Genomic DNA, 14,120 nt, shown 5'->3' with positions numbered 1-14,120 from the left:
GACCAGAGCCATGGGGAGCTGTCACAGAGACCATGGCATAATGGTCCAGAACCTGGCTCTAGAATCAGACTGCCTAGGTTCCCAGGCTCCCTAGATCCCAGGAGCACAATTTACCTAACCTGTCGGTGCCTCTGTTTCCTCATCCATAAAATGGGATTGTAAACGCAGCTCAGAGCGCTGCTGCAAGGATTTAGTGAAGCCATACATGTAGAACTTAGCACAGTACCTGGCATATAGTAAATGCTTAATAAATGTTAGGTATGAGAATTATTATCAACATCAGGAATAAGATAAAATGAAAGAATAAAGTCCCAGGAGCAGCAACTAAACACAGGAAGATGAAGTCAAGTTTCCAGTAGAAAACAAGGAGTGCTAAGCAGCAGCATAAACAAGCCAGACACTTGAGCCTAGAAACTGGGTCCCTTCCCCAGTGCTTCCAGTCTAGGATCCCATGTGATCCTGAGAGCCTGCTTCCCCAGTCTATCTTTGCCACTGGCCATCTTGTCTGAGAATGACAACCGACTTCAAGGGGCCATGCCCAGGTCTGCCACATCCAAGAGGTTTCATACCATCTTTGTATCCTGCAAAGCTCAGCTCAAACTCACCATCTCTTCCACAGCACTGACTGCCACCGAGACATGACTCAGCCATATGAAAGACCCCTTGCAGGTGAGCTGAATGCAGAGTCATGCCTCACAATTCACTGCAGCTCCCCTTCTTTCCTCTGCTATCTGCCACACATGAATTTCTACACAGCCTCAGCCTTTTTTGTTTCTAAGTGCAGAGGACTGGGGTGGATTTGATGGCAATTCCTCTTCCATTCTGTCAGTACACACACTCCATCCTGGGGCATTTCCACTATAGTCAAATCAGAGAGATGAATCGGGCCCATCGCGCCATTGTTCAAAGCTGGTGTAAGACTAATGTTCTCATTGGAGGGGAAGTATTTTAATCTTACAACTCCAACCACGATCATCTGGGAGTGTTGCAAATCAGATGCCAAATTCCACCAAAGGAAAATGCAATAACATGGAGTTATAAGCCAATCATGTGCTCTGTGGTTTGAGCATATAAATGTAGAAGCCAGCATGAATCTTCAAGAGCATCTTGGCTTTGCCTAGGGAAGGGGGAGGTTGAGGAGTGTCTCAAAAAAAATCTGAAATTACATCTTAAATAAAAAATCCAATCCAGCCCATGAGATGTGAATCCAAAAGTATTTGAAATCAGGCCAGCATTTTGTCAGCAATTTGAAGTTCTGAGTTGAGGGCCTGAACTTGGGGTTTTGAACCTTGGGTTTCCAACTTCGTTTCCTCAAGTCCACTCAACAAAATAAGATGAAGAGCAGCATTTTTGCATGATCTATACGGGAATGTTAGGTTTAACAAAACTAAACATGTTTCTTTCTGAAGGTACTTATCAGAGCCTTCACTATGCTAATAATGAATGTGAATTTCTAACGGGGGTTGGATACACAAACTTCCCCCAAATGAATTTAACATTTGGAGAGGGATGACTTGTGGGACATATCAAGACCCATCAAGTCAGGGGATCAAGGAACCTGCAAAAACAGGGTTGTTGGTCCTCCAGAGGAAACCAAATGAGCTCCACTCTCAAGCAGTCATATTCATTTGCTCATTATGAGCAAAGAGCTGTAAGTGGAATCTAAGATGAAGTAGTCATGACAGAAAGTCAGATGCAGCAGCCTCCGTTCAAGTGGACCTAAAAAAACATCAGAGAGCAAGTAGTGGCACCCGGAAAGAAAAGACCAGTGCCCAAAAGCACCAAAGCAAAAACTACATAGAAAATGTGAAAACCCACCAGGAACAAACCAGAAAGCCCTTGTGAATCCTGAGTTAGGGCAATCCTGGTTATAGAAGAGGTAGCAGAGGCTCTCAGAAGTCCCTTGGTACTGGGAACTTCTGTTAGAAACATGACAGAGCAGAAAGGGTCACACCATAAAAGGCTGTGACCAAGAGATGGGCAGGTCCTCCTCTCAAGGCAGTCCTCTGCCACCTTCTTCAAGACTCCCAACTTTACAATGCACCAGACCCTTTGCGAAGAACATTACATCCATTCTTTCATTATAACTTCATAATCCTAATCCTAAAACATATGTGCTATCAGCATCCCTGTTACACGGCTAAAGCAACTGAGGCTCAGGAAGAACAAGTAACTTGTCTAAGGACACACAGCAAAGAATAAGAGCCAGGAGCTTACTGTGTGTTTGTTGAATGAACGAACAAATATGGAGAAAGGGCCTCTGCAAACACTTCTCCACTAATTAAAAGGGCTGGTTTAGAATATAGCAATAGAGTTTTGCTGATTACTGACTTCATTTGATTGCTCTGACTTCATTTGATTGCAACCCTCTGCCTGAAAAATGACAGGCTCCTCTTCTGTGGTTCACCTATCACCAAAACCCTAGCATCAGCAACACACCACACACTGCCATACTGCAAATTGTGTCCAATTACAGGGAAGGAGGGTCAGCTCTTGCCTGACTCAGATGAACCCAACTAGCAGCCCCCCAGGTTTAGCCCTGAGCCCAAACTTACCCAGCAGTAGATTGCTATCAACTCCAATGATGGGGCATTCTAGAAACATAAAACAGAAGATGGTTCTTACTCAGGAAGAGATTTCCTCTTCATCAGTTCTACTTTTCTAAAGAACAAGCAGTTCGCAATCACTCAGTAGATTCTAATCAACACTGCAGAGAAGTAGATGGAGGACTACCACACAGTGGGTAGGGAGAAGGAAAGACCACACGAGGAAGGAAGGGCAGGACCTGCACAGTAAGCTGATGGGAAACACTGAGCCTAGGTTTCCTCATGAGGATCCCCCACTACTCTGAATCCACCCACCTAGCTGCTTCTGCTTCCCCCACTGCAGTGGTCTGAACCCCCACCATTTCTGCTCTGGGTCTCTTCAATGGCCTCCCACCTAATCAACCACTTCTATGCCAGTCCCTCACCCCCTGCCACCCATCAACCACAGTAACCAGAATGAACTTCTAAAAACATAAATAAATCAGATCACATCACACCTCACTTAAAATGCAGCAACTGCCCCCCTTCTCACTTGGTAGAGCACCCAAATACTCCACCCTGGTCTCCAAGGGCCTCACCGATCCTGCTCATCCCACCCTTCTCTTGCTCACTCTGCTCCAGCCACATGGGCCTTCCAGGTTCCAAGCACATTCCCACCTCAGGGCCTTTGCACCTGCCATTTCTTCAGTATGGGATGCTGTGACCGAGGGCCAGAGCCTTCTTGTCATGCAAGTCTCAGCTCAATCACTGCTTGCCACAGGATAACCTTCCCAACCAGCCAACATCAGCACCCTCAACTGACCCTTGTCAGTCACTCTACCAAAGCCTTGTGTCCTGTTTTCCTTACAGCACCTACCATTACTTAAAATTATCCTACTTATTATTTATGTCTTACCTCCTGTCTCCAACACAAACACACACACACACATACACACAAACACACAAACATACCCCTTAGAATGGGGCTCCTTAAGAGCAGGGACTTTATGAGTCTTACAGAGCAAGACTTTACGGGTCCCTGCTCTTATGCCGGTGCTGTTCACCTGCACCTCCAGAACCTGGAACAGTGTTAGGCACAAAATAGCTGATTAATAAATTTGTACTGGATGAAAGAATACTCTAAAAGGTTCTTGTATGAATGAAATGAGATTATTATCTATAAAGAATTTTGTGGAGGCATGGCACCAAATAAACACCTAACACACAGTATTTCCAGTAACAACTCTCTTATCTGACATGGTCAGGAGCAGCTAATAGGTAAACAAAAAGTTTAAAGCAGGAATCACTGAAATTATGCAGATAAATGTGTATGTGCATATATATATTTTCTAAATAAATAAATATATATATACACACACACACACACAAACCATAAACACTATTTCAACTTAAAACATTTCATGCTAATCTTTTGGTGTAGGGCCAAGGCTTCTATTTGAGCTGTGTCTCCAGGTTGTAGTTCTACATCTTTGTTTTCCTTTTTTAAAAATTATAATTCGTTCTTCAGGCCTTGTTCAGCTGGTAAAAAAATAAAAAATAAAATTATAATTCATGACTTTTTATATCATCTATGATTTCCAAATTTGGCTTAAAATAAAGAACTAAACTTAAAAACTGGAAAACTCACCTTAAAAATGGAGAAGGAATGTAAACTCATATGTGAAACCAATTGAGAGCAAAATTCTTCTGGGATTATGTACACATGTCTTCTCATCTTTATCAGCTGCTCTGACTACAACTAATTTGACAGCCATCATTGCTAGTAATTGACTTTTATCCAGTTGTTCAATGCATGTAACTTGATTTTTTCTAAGAAGCAACTCTCTTTTCGCTCATATTTTACTAGGTCACTCAATATTTAATTAGATTATGTTAGTACAATAACAAACTCAGCAAGCACAGGAAGGACTGGGAAGAAACCCAGCTCTGTGACCCTTGGTAAGCATTCCCTCAGTGCAGGGGGCATGGGGGCACTCAAAGAAATACTATGGGTTCCATGCCAGCTATGAGTGCCCAGCAGGCTGTGGACTTCAGTCAGTAGCTTCTATAGAAGGAAGAGCCGAGAAAACTTGTGAATTTGTGACTTGGTTAAGAAATGGATTGGCTCATGCCTGTTATCCCAACACTTTGGGAGGCCAAGGCAGATGGACTGCCTGAGCTCAGGAGTTCGCAACCAGCCTGGGCAACATGGTGAAACCCCGTCTCTACTAAAATACGAAAAATTAGCCGGGCATGGTGGCGGGCACCTGTAGTCCCAGCTACTCGGGAGGTTGAGGCAGGAGAATTGCTTGAAACCAGGAGGTGGAGGGTGCAGTGAGCCAAGATCATGCCTCTGCACTCCAGCTTCAACAGAGCAAGACTCCGACTCAAAAAAAAAAAAAAAGAAAAAAAGAAAAGAAAAGAAAAGAAGTGGGTTAAGAGAGATTCTATGATGGTAGTGACAGTAATTGTAGTTACAGTCAGAGAAGATTAAATGGAAATATGCCAAGATGTTTTCTCTGGAAGATTGTTATATACTTCTTAACACTTTCCTGTATCTTTCAAATTTTGACAATGTCCATAAATAATATTTCACAAAAACAGAGCAAATTGTGTTCTTGGCTGAGTCAAAGAATACATACTGCTGACAGTTACTATTTCTAGAGCCCCTGCTTTATGCCAGCAACTTACATATGTTACCTCGAGTCCTCATGGTCACTCAGCAAAGTGATAACCAGCTTTATGATATGATCAGCCAGCCTTAGAACTGTATGACTGTGTTCACTTATGATGGCCAACATTTAAGCCCAGTTCTCTATCCCAATACTATATTCCCTCCTCTGGTCTAAAAGCCACTGAATGTAGTATTTCCATCAGCTGGCAGGACATCAAGTCAATGAGCCATCAGCGCTGACCAAATCCTCCTTTATATCACTGTCCTGTCCCCTGTTTTGCAAGTTGATTAGAAATAAAGTCTTTCCTCAACTGTTCTGGCCTACCCCACTGCCCTCCCACCCCTGACTGCAGCCTGTTACCTCCCTCCCCAACCTGTGGGCTCAAGACTCCCAGACCTGGGACAGATGTAGCTTCATCAGCATTTGCCTTCTAGAGCCTGTGCCTGTATTGCCCTATCTCACCTCCCTTCCTGGACTGTGGACTTCCTTCTTGCTCTGCCCTCTGCTATCTGTGTCCCCCTCCCCTCCATCTGTCCACCTGTGCTGTTCCAGCCCTGACCTCCAGGAACCCCAGGCCTCTGCCTTGCCCTCCAAGAAGTACAACCCACAGCATGACCTGGCCTCTGTTTACCCTGTGCTCTACATGGTACCCTAGCCAAACCTCTTCCTGGTGACCCAAGAAAGATCCAGACCTCTGCTGCTCGAATTTAGTACTGACACAGCACAGGAAATTGTTGGGGTTGGAGGGGCTCACAGGTGATGGGTAATGTGGATGGGAAGAGGGTCTCCAACACCAGGTACCAGCAAAATTCTGGTGGCGGCTTCAGATAGACAGAATCCTAATACTTAACTACCAATGACCCTCAAATTCAAAGGACTTACTGGCTCCAATTATCAAAGAGAAAGATGCAGTCCTAGAGACACAGAGAATGAAAAAAGATCAACAGAAAGAGAGCAAAATCCAAAAGAGAGGCCAAGCATTGTTAAACCATGGCATCTTCCCACATTTAATATTCTCATCCCCTTCCCTTCTATGAAAAGACTTAATTAGCAACCTCAAATAGGATCTCAAAGCAAGTGATAAGGCAATAGGAGCTCTATAGGGGAAAAGTCACATCACAAGGTTCTAGAAAAGTAAAGATCCAGACAGTTAGCGTTCACTGCCAAGAACCTGCAGGAGGGTGGCCTCCCAGGAGTCCCTAACATTGGCAGACAGACATGGGTTTCAAATCCCAATTTCTTCACTTCTTTCTTGGGTGGCTTTAGGTATATGTCTGAACCTTTCTGATAATTCATTTCCTCACATGGAAAGTGGTGATGGTAACACTTGCCTCACAGGATTGTGGAGGCTTAAATGAGTTCAGGCCAATACTCAGATCAGCAGCCATGTCTTGAGATGTTTTTAGTTGTCACATGGCGGTGGGTGGATGGAGATACGCTATGGGCATCTCGCAGTAGAAGCCAGCAGGGATGCTGGGAAGCACTGGTCATCATCCTGCAGGATACAGGACACCCCCCACGACAAAGAAGGATCCAGTGCAAAATGGCGACAGTGCCGAGCTAGAGAAGCCCTTCCCATGCACAGCACGGAGTTGGGCTCAGCACGTTTTAGCACCCACAACCCCTCCTCTCCTTACTTCTCTTTATGGATAGTGAATTGCATCAGATAAGGAGTCAAGGATCTCCTTTTCATGTATTTTCTGTACAAATGAAGAAGGTAAAGAGCCGAGCACAGCACCAGGCTCTCCCCAAACCAGGGAGTTCCTTTCCTCCCCTGTCTTCTTGCAGAGCCGTGCTGAGCAGGCAGCCAGGCGCACAGCAGGGATGCACCTCAGGCCGATTTGCTAGCTGACCAGCACAGAGGCCTTGGGGCAACACCTGTCCCAGACTGGAAACTGGGCAGAACAGCAACTCCAGGGAGGCTGACTTCAGAGAGACAGTCAAGCCTGGGCAGCATCTCTGAGATCCCCTCTCGTTTCCACTCACAGAGATAAAGTGACCCTCCTATTGATTTGGTAAGTGTGCCATTTTCCCCAGACTTGACAGCAATCCCATATTCATAAGGTAAAAGTCAGAATTCATTTATTCAGTAATTCACTCAATTATTCAACAAACATTGGTTTCATACTTTGGTGTGCACAGCACTCTCACGGTTTGTGTTAGAAAAATAAATTCAGTGTTATTACTTTTCAAACTCTGTAACTATTTAACCAAGACATCGATAGGAATGAATAAGCAACAGAGGGAAGGAGATGTTTAAATCTCACAGAATCTTGGATCTGACCAGCCTCATTTTAAATGGTGAAAATAGCCACTTGATAAAGTGGTCAAAGTTAGGGTTTTAAAAAAGGATTTTTAAAATCCTACTCTTTCATGAGCAAACTATTCCAAGACACAATGCCTATGTTGTATAATAATGTGTCTTCCCTAGAGATGGCCCAAGTAAAGCCACTTGGTTCTCATTCCTAAATTCAATAAGGCCTGTTTCTACCTTGCCTGAGTTTGTGAGAAAATACAAGGGAAAGTGCCTTGACAACCAGAAGACCTGGAACAAATGTTGGCCTCTATTACTCATATTAGCCATCAAGATTTTCAGATTCCTGGGAGGTAGAAGAAATGAGGCTTGCCTTTGTGCTTCTGGGTGCCGGACTCGGAGTTGCTAAGATGCCTGTCCTTTTTCCATTTATTGACTGCCTCGCCTGGTGAGGTTCTGCGGTCTTAGCCGACACAGCACAGGAAGACGCTTCCCTCTTGCAGCAAATGCAGCTTCAGGGAGGCCTGAGATCTTGCTTCTATCTTGCTTGCTCCTTTGCCCACTGCCTTGCAAGAAGATCTGTAGGGACCTCTGAGGAGGAGGCTCTCAGCTGGAAGGAGCCAAGAGCCAGCCTTCAATGTTGCCAAATGCCTGTCTGGCCCAAAGCAGGAAGTCTGCAAGAACACCCCCACAGGGCTGAGTGCAGAGCTCGTCTGAGGATAAAGTGCCCACCTCTGAGCTCAGCTCAGCACCTCATAAAGCGAGGCTCAGACTGCATAAATAAGATGTATCTCTGAGGCGAAGTGAGGCTTGCAGAATTTATGCGCTCCTGGGGTCCCTTGCAAACAAGCTTAAACCAACAGTACCTGCCTCTCCTTCCCTTCCGTGTACCATCTGACTTGGCTCCTAAGGCTGCCTCCTGTGTTTGTCTAGGGTATGCCTGGGCCAAACAGGCAGGAGCATGTGTGGCCTGTGAGAGGCTCTGGTCCCCTCTGGGGAAGGACTGCTCAGGAACACAGACAGGAGGCCTTTGCCATCCTCTGTTGGCTTCTGTGCAAAGGAAAACAGGTAGAGAGAGCCAGGAAGCAAACAGAGAAGGAAAGTCATTTACAGGAACAGCCTGAGTGGAGAAACCAGATGTGGCCCAGTGTCAGCGGCAGAGATGGTCTGCTGCATAATTCATCCATTGTGGGTCTGTTTATGTGTCTGTTTTTAAGGTTAATCATTTGTTTGATCGAGGCCTCTTCCCCTGATCACTTCTGTTAGCACATGAACAGGATGCCTGTATGAAATGCAAACATCCTCATTTGGCAGACGCAGACTTTGCTAAATTATCCTTCCAGCTGCAGATAAGTTGTGACATTTGTAATAAGTTGCCAGTCATGAGAGGCATAGCGTATCCTCAGAGAAATTCACGGCTGAATTCCTTCCCAGCTCCAGTCCTTAATGCTCTCCAAACGAAGGGCACTCTCCAGCCCAAGACACAAAATAGTTGAGAAGGAAGCACAGTCACTCATTTTCTTGGGATATTGCTCTGGCCCATACAGACACATTGGCCCAGATTGCAGTTCCCATCAAAATGTCTGTAATATATACACCAGGCTAGCACCTCATGGGAGAAGAGGGCTTCCTGCCCCACTCATACACACACTGACAGTCAGATTTCTATCCTTAGGACAGAGAAAAACAGATTCCTCTTCTCAAAAGCCACCCCCGAGGAAGTAGATGGATTTTATTACAAAGAAGTGATAGTGGGGACCAGATAGTGAAGGCATCAGAGGTAATATGCTTTAGGAGGAACAGTGAGATTTTGGAGTCAGAGAAGCCTAATTTCCAGTGCCAGCTTTCCCACACTTATTAGCTGAGTGGGCTTGGATACATTGCTTCACGTCTCGGAGCCTGTTTCCTCAGGGTTAAGTTGGGCTGCTATGAAGCCTAGAAATGGCGATCTGAAGGGCCTGGCTCACTGTTGTTGCTTGACAGAGAATAGCTGTTGCTCTGATCATTATCAAAGACAATCTAATCAGGTGCCACCTCCACTGCAATTTCCAGTTTTACCTGCACCTGAATCCTTGCAGGGATGCTATAGCCTGCAGGTGTTCATCCATCCCACCATTTCACAAAGATTCCATGGCGCCTGCTCAGGCCAGGCCCTGTGCTAGGCACTATGTGTTCAGCCACTAATAAAATAAGCTCCCAAGAAGATGAGTTCACTTGTGTGTGAGTCTGACAGTAAGAAAAGATTTCCTAATTTTGAGTCAAAACTACTACAATGCAACAGGATTCCCTGTAGATTATGAGAAAGCTTCACCACCTTCTGTGACAGTTCCAACTGTATTTTCAGGCATCATCTTTTCTCCTCGTTTTGTTGATGTAAATGTACATACAGAAAAGTGCACCAAATACACCTGTACAACTCGATGAATTTTCTCAAGCTTAACACCCCCATACAGCAATCACCCTGGTCAAATCATTCCCAGCACTCCAGAAACCCCTAGTTCTCCCTTCTACCACTACTCAACTAAGGATAACCATGACACTGAATTCCAACAGCATAGGTTCATTTAGTCTGTTTTACCATTTTGACATTATCTTTTAAAAAATGATTTGTACTGGGTTCTTCTCTCTCCTGGCCTGAGCATACAAAGGCAAACACTGAATAGGTTTCCTTCTATATCATGAAGTTCTGCCTTTCCACAGTTTCCTTTCCTGTTGAGCTCCTGAGGTCCAGGGCATGTGCCCCAGAGCCTGCACATAGTAAGTGCTCAGTAAGTATGTGCTAAGTAAATGAATGATGACAGGATCCCTCCATACACCCGAGCAAAGGCAGGATCAGAGCCAACAGCTGCAGGACAGAGAATACGGTGCACAGGGTCTGAGAAGGAATTGCAGAGCAAAGACCTCTTTTCCAGGTAATTCTGCCCCTCTGGACCGAATAGCCCTGGGCACACTCCTGACTCACTGAAGTTCTATTGAGTAACAAGCATTTTATTCTGCCCTCAAACATATTCATATTTTTCTTATTGAAAAGAAAAACCAAAATCCTGATCACAAATAAATCAGGTCATCACTGGGCATGATGGCTCATGCTTGTAATCCCAGAACTTTGGGAGGCTGAGGCAGGTGGATTGCTTGAGCCCAGGAGTTCCAGACCAGCCAGGGCAACATGGTGAAACCCCATTTCTATAAAAAATACAAAAAAATTAGCCAGGCATGGTGGTGTGCACCTGTAGTCCCAGCTCCTCAGGAGGCTGAGGTGGGAGGATCACCTGAGCCTGGAAGGTGGAGGTTGCAGTGAACCATGATCATGTCACTGCACTTCAGCCTGGGTGACAGAGCAAGACCCAATCGCAAAAAAAAAAAAAATATATATATATATATATATATATATATATATGTGTGTGTGTGTGTGTGTATATATATATGTATATATATATACACACACATACATACACACACACACACACATATATGTGTGTATTTAATGAGAGCCTATACTTGCTAGGCAAGAGGGGCAATTTACTGAGTGCCAATTATGTACTGGGCATTCTGCTTGCCTTGGATGACTCAGAGATGAACCAAGTTCCTAAGATGCCTGTCCTTTTACCATTTATTGACTGCCTCATCTGGGGAGGCACCCTTGCTGCTCACAAGTAGCTTCCCAGCTACAGGAAGCTACAAGCACATAAACACACAACTGCAGCATTAAAGTGTTGGAAGTGCTAGAATCCAGATATGCACAAAGTGCCATGGGAACATAGGAAAAGGAGCAAAGTTTAAAGAAAATGCCACCTTGAGGGGATGACATTTGAAGAGGGCTTGAAGAATGAGTGCAGTTCAGTAGATGAACACAGGGAAAGGATGCTCCAGGCAGAGTAAACGGCATGAGCAACAGCAGGGCTGATATTTTGTAGTACACACACTCCAGGCAACCGGTTGTTTATAGCCAGTGTCTGCAGTGATTAGTCATGGATTAGTTGTGAGATATTATGAATATCAATCTTAAGTAAAAACAGGAGGACAGGAAAGGATAGGCCACACTAAGATAACAGTGTGAGTTACCAGATTCTTGAATCTCTATGAAGGATGGCATGTAGATGGCAACCATACCAACACTGACTCCTATGCACACAGCAGACCTAAGTAATCAATCACAGCACTCTCTCCAGAGTCACCTAGAAACAACCTGCTCAGCAAAGAGCTCTAGGCCATCACTACAAAGTAATAGGAGTTGGCATCATCCTCAGTTGCATATTACAGCTTCCATTACCTTATCACCTCCTCCCTCATCAATGCCACATCATCTGGATTCAGTCTCCGACATTCCATTGAAAGCATTCTCTCTAAGATTTACATTGCCTTCCTTCTCACCAGATTCAGAAGTCCCCTTCTCACCAGATTCAGAAGTCCCCATTCCGATTTAAAATCACACTCACTTCCTCCTGCAAATTCTTGCTGCCTCCTTCACGAATCCAGTGTACCTGCTCTCTTTCATTTGCATGCCTTCTAGTTCTGTCTATGCTTTTTTCCCACTGTTTCACATCTGGCCTTTTTCCATAGTAAATCCCCTAGCCCAGGCCTTACTGATCTAATCTCGGAGTAAGAGAAACCAGCCATCCATCCTCACTCCTCTGAAAGGAAGTCATCCTCCCCTATGGCCTTCCTTATCAGTGCAGGTAAGCAAGCGTTTAAAGCCCAGCTCAGCTTTCAGGGACAAAATTACGTATTATTGAGGTTTCCTCCAGCCACCCTGCAGCAACTTGTAATGCCCAGAACCATCTGGCTGCTTTAGTCCTTGGGAGCCTCAGTGATGAAAGGTGCAGCCAAGCAAGAGGGTGAAGCTACCAGTGAAAATACAATTTAGAATTTATTTATTGATTTCAAACAATCTATGTCCCCAGAACTCCAGCGTACAGCTCCTCTGGCAAGTGAATATAAAAAATGTACAAGCAATACATGCAGACACACCATAAAACCCCACATGAATTTGCTAGGTCTAAGCTATTCATGTATTTTGCAAAAGAGAAACCACCACAAAATATTTAATGTGTGTTCACTTCACAGGTGGCTTCTTTTTTCCTGAAGGGGGTTGACTGCAAACCCAGGACAGTCAGGCAAGGATGTCAAATGCACCATCTAGACCCTGTCCAGATGACTATACTTCCTCCAGATAGCTACAAGGGGACCAAGGAAAAGCAACAAGTGGTTCAAGTGTTTGGTGTGCAGGGCGACTTCTCAGAGTGCTTGCACTGAGGACAGTGCTCATCCCAGGCTCAGGCTTCCTGGAGTAGTGCTGGCCATGCATCAACCAGCACTATTGATTCCATCATTGCTATTTTCTGGTAGACAGTGGGGTATTAGTTTAATTAAAAATGGACTACAAGAAAGAACTGTGCTATTAGAAAAGTGGAGGCACGTGAAATAATTCTGAAGACTATGCTGCTTCCAGATACTGAGGGGACAAAACTTCAATCAACTTTCTCTGGGCAAGAAAATAACTTCAAAGACCCAAGGAAGATACAGCCCTGGTATCCTGGAAATGTGCAGCTGCTGAGGAGGGTAGAGAGTTGGCCATGGAAAATGGCCAGCCTGTCCTCTCTCAGATAATCCTATGTCCCTTCCCAAACTACATTTTCACTTCTTCATCTTCCACACTAGGTGCCCCAGACAAGAAAATGTAAGGACAAAACCCTTCAGGGTCGCTCCCTATAGAAAGAGCACCTGCAAGAAAGCTACTCTCTGGCAGAACACGTTCCTTGCACACTGGGAACCTGAAAATGTGGGCAAACAAACAGAGGTGAAAGTGATCTGTGAGTTGATTGGCTTCCTTGGCATTGTTATTCAGGATCATCAGTCTTGGACACTAGTGTTAAGTGAATAAGGAATGAATTAATAAATGAATTTTTCCATTGTTAGAATTTCCACTTTTTAAGTCTCTCATTCATTCTAAACAAAAGGAGAAATCATTGAAACAAATATTGATTGAAGACTTACTTTTTATCAGGAACATGTAATTATCATAAAAACCCACCAAAGGAGATACCATTTTCCCTATCTTAGAAACATGGAAGCTGAGTCTCAGAGGAAAATGCTGAACTGAGTCATTCTCCCAAACACAAGCCCCAGTGCATTTTCCTTTTAATTTTTCCTCCTCTTTCTCTTCTTCCTCTCCCTCCTCTTTCTTTTCCTCCTACTCTTCCTCTGCTTTAATCTCTTCCCTTTCCTCCTCCCTTTCCTCTTTATTTTCTTCTTCCCCATCCCTAACTTTTTAGTTCTTATATAGATCCAAGCTTTATATGCACAAAGATTAAGTATGAAATATTTCTACAAACCTTATAAAACATATATACTCCCTTTCTACAGGAGTATCCTGCTCCACCTCTGTGATGGTTAATATTTTGTGTCAGCTTAATTAGATTGAAGGATGCAAAGTGTTGATCCTGGGTGTGTCTGTGAGGGCATTGCCAAAGGAGATTAACATTTGAGTCAGTGGACTGGGAAAGGTGGACTCACCCTCAATCTGGGTGGGCACCATCTAATCAGCTGCCAGTGTGGTCAAAATAAAAGCAGGCAGAAGAACGTGGAAAGACTAGACTGGCTTAGTCTCTCAGCCTATGTCTTTCTCCCATGCTGGATGCTTCCTGCCCTTGAACATTGGACTCCAAC

General features: G+C 44.5%; 1 protein-coding gene across 7 annotated transcripts in view; it reads right to left on the bottom strand.

Moving 5' to 3' along the window:
* GALNT18 (polypeptide N-acetylgalactosaminyltransferase 18) overlaps nt 1–14,120 on the bottom strand; it is a 362,102-nt gene that overhangs the window by 224,921 nt on the left and 123,061 nt on the right. The window lies entirely within an intron of this gene.

This window comes from Macaca mulatta, chromosome 14 (genome assembly GCF_049350105.2).
Source record: "Macaca mulatta isolate MMU2019108-1 chromosome 14, T2T-MMU8v2.0, whole genome shotgun sequence".
Taxonomy (NCBI): domain Eukaryota; kingdom Metazoa; phylum Chordata; class Mammalia; order Primates; family Cercopithecidae; genus Macaca; species Macaca mulatta.
The sequence above is the reverse complement of the archived record's forward strand: the minus strand, read 5'-3'. Positions and strand labels throughout refer to the sequence as shown.